Source organism: Octopus bimaculoides, chromosome 18 (genome assembly GCF_001194135.2).
Source record: "Octopus bimaculoides isolate UCB-OBI-ISO-001 chromosome 18, ASM119413v2, whole genome shotgun sequence".
Lineage (NCBI taxonomy): Eukaryota > Metazoa > Mollusca > Cephalopoda > Octopoda > Octopodidae > Octopus > Octopus bimaculoides.
The window spans coordinates 48152940-48159457 of NC_068998.1; positions in this window are offsets into that span (position 1 = coordinate 48152940).

The window sequence follows — 6518 nt, forward strand, 5'->3', positions numbered from 1 at the left end:
GTCATCATCAGTCAGATGGTGCGATGGCAGAATCGTTAGAGCGTCGGATCTGAAATATTTATTTCTTCATTGCCCACAAGGGGTTAAACATAGAGGGGACAAACAAGGACAGACGAAGGGATTAAGTCGATTACATCGACCCCAGTATGAAACTGGTACTTAATTTATCGACCCCGATAAACGGCAGACGAAATACCGCTAAGCATTTTGCTCGGCGTGCTAACGATTCTACTTCTCCTTCTCCTTCTCCTCCTCCTTCTTCTTGCTGTTGGCTTCCAAGTTTCCGTTGTTGTTGTTTTGTGGTGTCGATGGCAGCCGTGTTCCTCGTCGGCATTATCCATATTCAATATCCGATGTGGCCCACCATAGGAAGTCTGTTAGAATTAATAACTATCGATTTTTACCATCTCTTATTGGGCTTTTACGGCCGGAATTAAACGGAGAAACCTTTCTCAAGCTTCTCAACAAACCGAAGAGGGAGGGTTTGAGGGATTAGGGCGGCGGTCAGGAGGAATAATACAACTTGTACAATAGAACACGATGCACGTGTTTACATATATATATATATATAAACACGAAGCACATGTATGTGCGCGTGTGTGTATGAGTGTATGTGTTTGTGTGTGTGTGCATATATATGTATATATATGTATATATATATATATATATAAATACACTCGTATAGACTTACATATAGATGTGTTTACGTGCTTGTGTGTATCTGTATATGTATATATGTGTGTGTGTGTGTGTGTGTGTACATAAATTACATACGCACACACATATAATGCATGCCTATAATCACACAAAGATTAACAGGAAAACATATACGCAGTGACATATGAAATCTTATACATACTCACACATACTCTCACGCACTTGCGCATACAGACTCATGTGCACACGCACACGCATACATACAGAGAGTGAGGGGTAGAGTGAGTAATGAATAAACAAAGGCAGAAGGAAATAGAAAGAGAGGGTGGGAAATAGAGAGAGAGAGAGAGAGGGGAAATAGAGTAAAAGAGAGAGAGAGAGGGGGAAAATAGAGTAAAAGAGAGAGGGGGGGGGGAAATAGAGTAAAAGAGAGAGAGAGAGAGAGATGTTAATTCGGTAAAGGTAAAGGGAAGAAACCTTCCAAAGCAAAAGAAAGCGACCAACAGTGTAGTTGGAGGGAGTGTGGTCGAAATGACGAGTGTTAAATTTGTAATGCCTAAACGTTAGCTTGTATTTCTCACTGAACGCTGGCCAATATCCATAAAACAAATTCAATTAGGCTGAAATTCACTGCCAACTCTTCCGCATCTCATAAAAATAAACTAATTAATTCGTTGACAAAATGTCTCTTAAATCTTTTTCTTACAAAACCTTTACTCGGGCCGCCATTACACACCGTTTTTCTTCTTTTTTTTTCGTCTCTCCACACCCAGCCACTCGGCTACTCTTTTTATCTCTATTCTTCAACCAATCAAATACTCTGTTCTATTCCTTCCCCGCCTCCTTCACATATCTACTTGGTAACTTCTTTACTCTCACAACTCCGTCTACTCAGATACTCTTAGAACTCCTTATTCGCTATATCATCAGAAACTCTGTCCCCTTCCGTCACCAACTCTAAACTTTCCATTACGACAACTCGTTCACATTCACTTAAACTCTTTCACTGGTTTTCTTTCATTTCTTCGTTTTTCTTCAGTTCTTCCTTCTGGGATTTTCTTCTTTTATTCCTATCGTTCTCGCTACCAATCCTTTTCATTATCTTCGTTCAATTTTCCTGTATTTCTTTTGTTTTTAGTTTTCTGATTTTTACTTTTACTTTTACATTCTCTTCATTTTATGCTTATCTTAATCTTTTTTGTTTTCCCTTGACTCACTATCGTTCACTCTTTCTCGCACTCAAATGCCTCACCCTTGATATAGATATATATATATATATATATATATATATATATATATATATACATACATATATATATATATATATATATATATATGCACGTATGTGTATATAAGAGAGAGGGAGGGTTACGTGAACGTAAAAATCCACACTAAGAAGAGAATCAATGATACAAAGGGGAGAAATTTGTTGTTTAGTGTCTCCGTACAACATAGCCAGATGTTTCGACTTCCGTATCCACAGAGAAGTATTTATGGTCTCTCTCCTTCTCCTTCTTTCTCTCCGTCTCTCTCTCTCCTTTCTCTTTATATGTATATATATAATATATATATACAATTAGAACAGTGCTAATAGTAGCTTTAGTTTCATGCTTTAAGATACATTAAGTTGACATATTTATATACGACATGCCATGTATCTCCAAGAAATCTTCCAGTCTCAGTTCATAACGTGAGATGTATTTAACCCATTAAGTCCCAGAGTACTTAAATTTCTGAATATTAATTTTTAATTTTTATAGATGATTGAAAATAAGTTGAAATGAAAAAAAATAATTATTAAAACCCCTAAAGAAGGCTGGAGGGCATATCAGCCGAAATGTGTCAACAACAAATAAGATGAGGACAAATATCCGTCGAATGTAAATAATGTAAATAATGGAATTAAGTAGTGTAGTGGAATTCTTGGACCTGAAAAGAATGTGCGATTTTTCAGTTGCACATAACTTACAACTCTTTGATCCATATTTATATGGCGCATACGTCTCCATGATTCTTCATTTGATTGTATGCAATGTGCATTTGATCTTCAGATCGTATACACGGCTAGTCAACTTACTGGCCTTATTTTTATCAATGAGTCGGAAAGAAGACTGGTGGTTTACATAACGGCTTTTAAAATAGCCATCGCATAAACCTATGTAATTTTTCTATTTTTTGATTATATTGTCTTGGAGCATTTTTGTAACTTTGGCTTCGTAAACAAAACACACACAAAATCTTATCTTATTTAATTATCATATACAGAAAAGCATGCCACAATGCAGCAAGAACGTGCAATAAATGCCTGTGGATGATACAAACAAAATAATACAGAAACAAGGGTTATGACATTAAATATTGATACCCGAATGCATTTAATAACACAAAATAAGATATACAAACATTCTATAATTAAAATATATATTCTCATATTCTTTTACTCGTAAATAAGTACCAGTTATCCACTGGGGTCGATGCAACCGACTTACCTCCTCCCCAAAAATTTCAGGCCTTGTGCCTTTAGTAGAAATTATTATTATTATTGTTGTTGTTGTTAAAGCGGCAAGCTAGCAGAATCGATAGCAAGCCGGACGAAATGCTTAGCGGTATTTTGTCTGTCTTTGCGTTCTGAGTTCAAATTCCACCGAAGTTGACTTTGCCTTTCATTCTTTCAGGCTCGATAAATCAAGTACCAATTGCGTACTGGGGTCCATCTAATCGATTATCCTTCCTCTTCCCCCTAAATTTCAGGCCTTGTGTCTTTCGTAGAAAGGATTATTATTATTATTATTAATATCATCATCATCGTCATCATCACCATCATCATAATTATCACATAATGATAATCCCAAAATACTTGGTACAAAAAAAAAAAAAACTAAAAAATTCTAAGTTTTCAGATTATTTTCACTACAACGACAGAAAAATTACGATTTTTAAGAAACTAACACCCTAAGAACCGCAATTAACTAATTATTAATTAAATTTAAAAACGACTAAAATAGTTTAATGAATTGATAGCCGCGTCTGAACTAATTCCTGATGAAGGGTATTACTGTAGGTGGGGATGGGTATATATTGTTGACGGGTAGAGGGAGATTTAGTTGACTGGAGATAAGGGTAGATATGTAGGTGGCATAGGGGTATTAATGGGGTGGGGAATAAAGTTGACGAGTAGTGGGTGGATATAGCAGGTAGGTACACGGGGTATTTCTGCTAATGGTGAGGTGGGATATATTGTTGCGTGCGTGGGTGGAAAATATTAATATTGGTAGGGTAGTATTGTTTAGATGTGGGGTGGAGCATAGTTGAGGGTTGTCAGCACGTTTTAAATGGTAGAGGAGGGGGAGATGTAATCATATAGTTGACAGGTGCTGGGTAAATTCCATAGTTAGTGAGGTGGTTGTAATTGCCCGTTGGTGGTTATATTTCTGTAGTTGGCCGGTTACGGGTAGATACAGCCGATGGTTAGTGGACATATTTGTGTAGTCAGTGTGTGTGATAGCTCACTAGTGGTGGGTATATGTATATATCTGTATACGTTTAGGGGTACATATAATTAGCAGCTTCTAAGGTAGATATAGCTGACTGTTGGTGGGTATATTTCTGTACTTGGCCGGTAAGATATAATTAACGGGTGGAGGATACGTCTTGAAGCTAGTTTGGGTTATAGTTAACAAGTGATAGGTTTATGAGTAAATTTGTGTAGGTGTTTGGGTAGATATAATCTGCAGGTTCTGAGGTACGTATATTTTTGTAACTGACGGGTAGATATAGCTGACGGGTGGCGGGTATACTTCTGAAGTTAGTGTGGGGGATAGCTAGCTAGTAGTGGGTAGATTTTTATAGATGTTCTAGGTAGATATAATTTGCAAGTTCTTGGGTAGGTATAGCTGACGGGTGGTGGGTATATTTCTGTAGTTAGTGTGGGCAACAGCAAGCTAGTGGTGGGTAGATTTGTATAGGTGTTTGGGTCGATATAATTTGCAGGTTCTGGAATAGATACAGTTGGCCGGTGATAGATATATTTCTGTAATTGGCCGGCTAGATATAGCTGACGGATAGAGTAGGAGTTAAAATATAATTGACGGGTGTGGTAAAAGGGGTAGATATAGCTGACAGATTGTGGGTATAGAGGTATATTAGTGTTAGTGGCGGGGTAGATATGACGGGTGGCTGGAATATTATTTACATATTCTCATAACCTAATTTATATAACAGCGCAAACACTTTTCACACATTCAAATTTAAATTCATTAATCCTAAATGCAATGAAATGTATTTATGTGTGAGTGTGTGTATGAGTATGTGTGTAAGCGTGAGTGTGTGTGTGTGTATGTGTGTAAGCGTGAGTGTGTGTGTGTGTGTGTGTGTGTGTGTGTGTGTGTGTGTGTGTGTGTATTAAAACGTAATTAATAAATAAACTAATTAATTATATCAAATATCACAATTATATCAGGAGTCGATTGAATGGTGTATTTTTATTTATTCAAATGAGTGTGTATGTATGTATCTATGCATCTATCATTCTATGTATGTAGATGCGTGTGTATGTATGTATGTATGTATGCATGCATCAGTGTATCTATGTTTTAGTGACGTACATGTATTAGTGTGTGTGAGTGTGTGTGTGGTGCCTTATTGAGGGCATGTACGTCGGTTGTGATATCTCGCAGCTCTTTCCATGTCTATAATCATTATTAATATTATTATTATTGTTGTTGTTGTTGCGTGAGAGACATCAGCGCATGCCATCAAAGTGACACTGGGGTACAGATATTCGAAGCTCAGTATATCCATCATAGTTACCCGCACGACAAGGGTACATCAGGTACACAATCACATGTGCGCGACATTGTAACATTTACGTTTTGTTTTAGCATTGTTTTATGTGTTATTGCTCCATGATTGTTGTGTGTGGCGTTGATATCTTTTAGTTCCATAAAGGTAATTTCGATGCTATTAACTCTGTTTATCTAAAGCATTTTCTTAACTTTGTCCTAAACGTTCCTGCCTGTTTCTATGCTTGCATTTAGCCCTTGTTTCATACATTCTGAGTAATACAAAACCTTCTTTTAATAAATCCCATGAAAACCTGGTGGTTGAAAAAATCGGGAATATTTATCATATATGATGTATGGACACCCGGCCAGTATGTTTTATATATTGCATAGAATACACAGAACAGGCCAAGGGTTAGTGATGTTTTAAAGTATTTTACATGTAAGATAACACTATTACTTCCCGTTTTTAATATTGCTGACACTGCTGTTCACATTGGTATTCATTAATACTCTGTTGTTTTATTCTGGGGTATCGCTTGGTGACTTCTATCTTGTTATTTCGTACATTATGTTAGACACCATTTTTGATATTTTAGAATTCATTTGCTGAGGATTCGTGGCTTTTGTCCTTCTCTGACGGTATTCGTACGTCTTGGGAAAAGTGTTTCTAAGTGGGAAATATATTGATAGACTGGTATTCAATCTGTGACCACTCCGTCTTCTCTTCCTTTGCTTTCAGCCTTATGGTTGGTGATTTGATATATGTGTGTGTGTGTGTATGTGTACCTATTCTTATTATATTCTCTACTTTCATGGTACTCCTTATATTTTTTATGTTTATATTCTTATATTTCAATATTTTTATCATCTATGTCTTAATATAAATATGTGGTTATTTGAATGGAATAGTATCTCATGTCATACATCTGAATTATGAATTTGCTTGTCTGAATGTTTAAGATGAATATCTGAAATTCTTAACTTATACCAAATTTTACAAATCTTTTGCTCGTATATACGAGCGAAAAAACAGTTGCACTATATACTGGAGCTTTATCGCCATTAAAATTCTCGTAT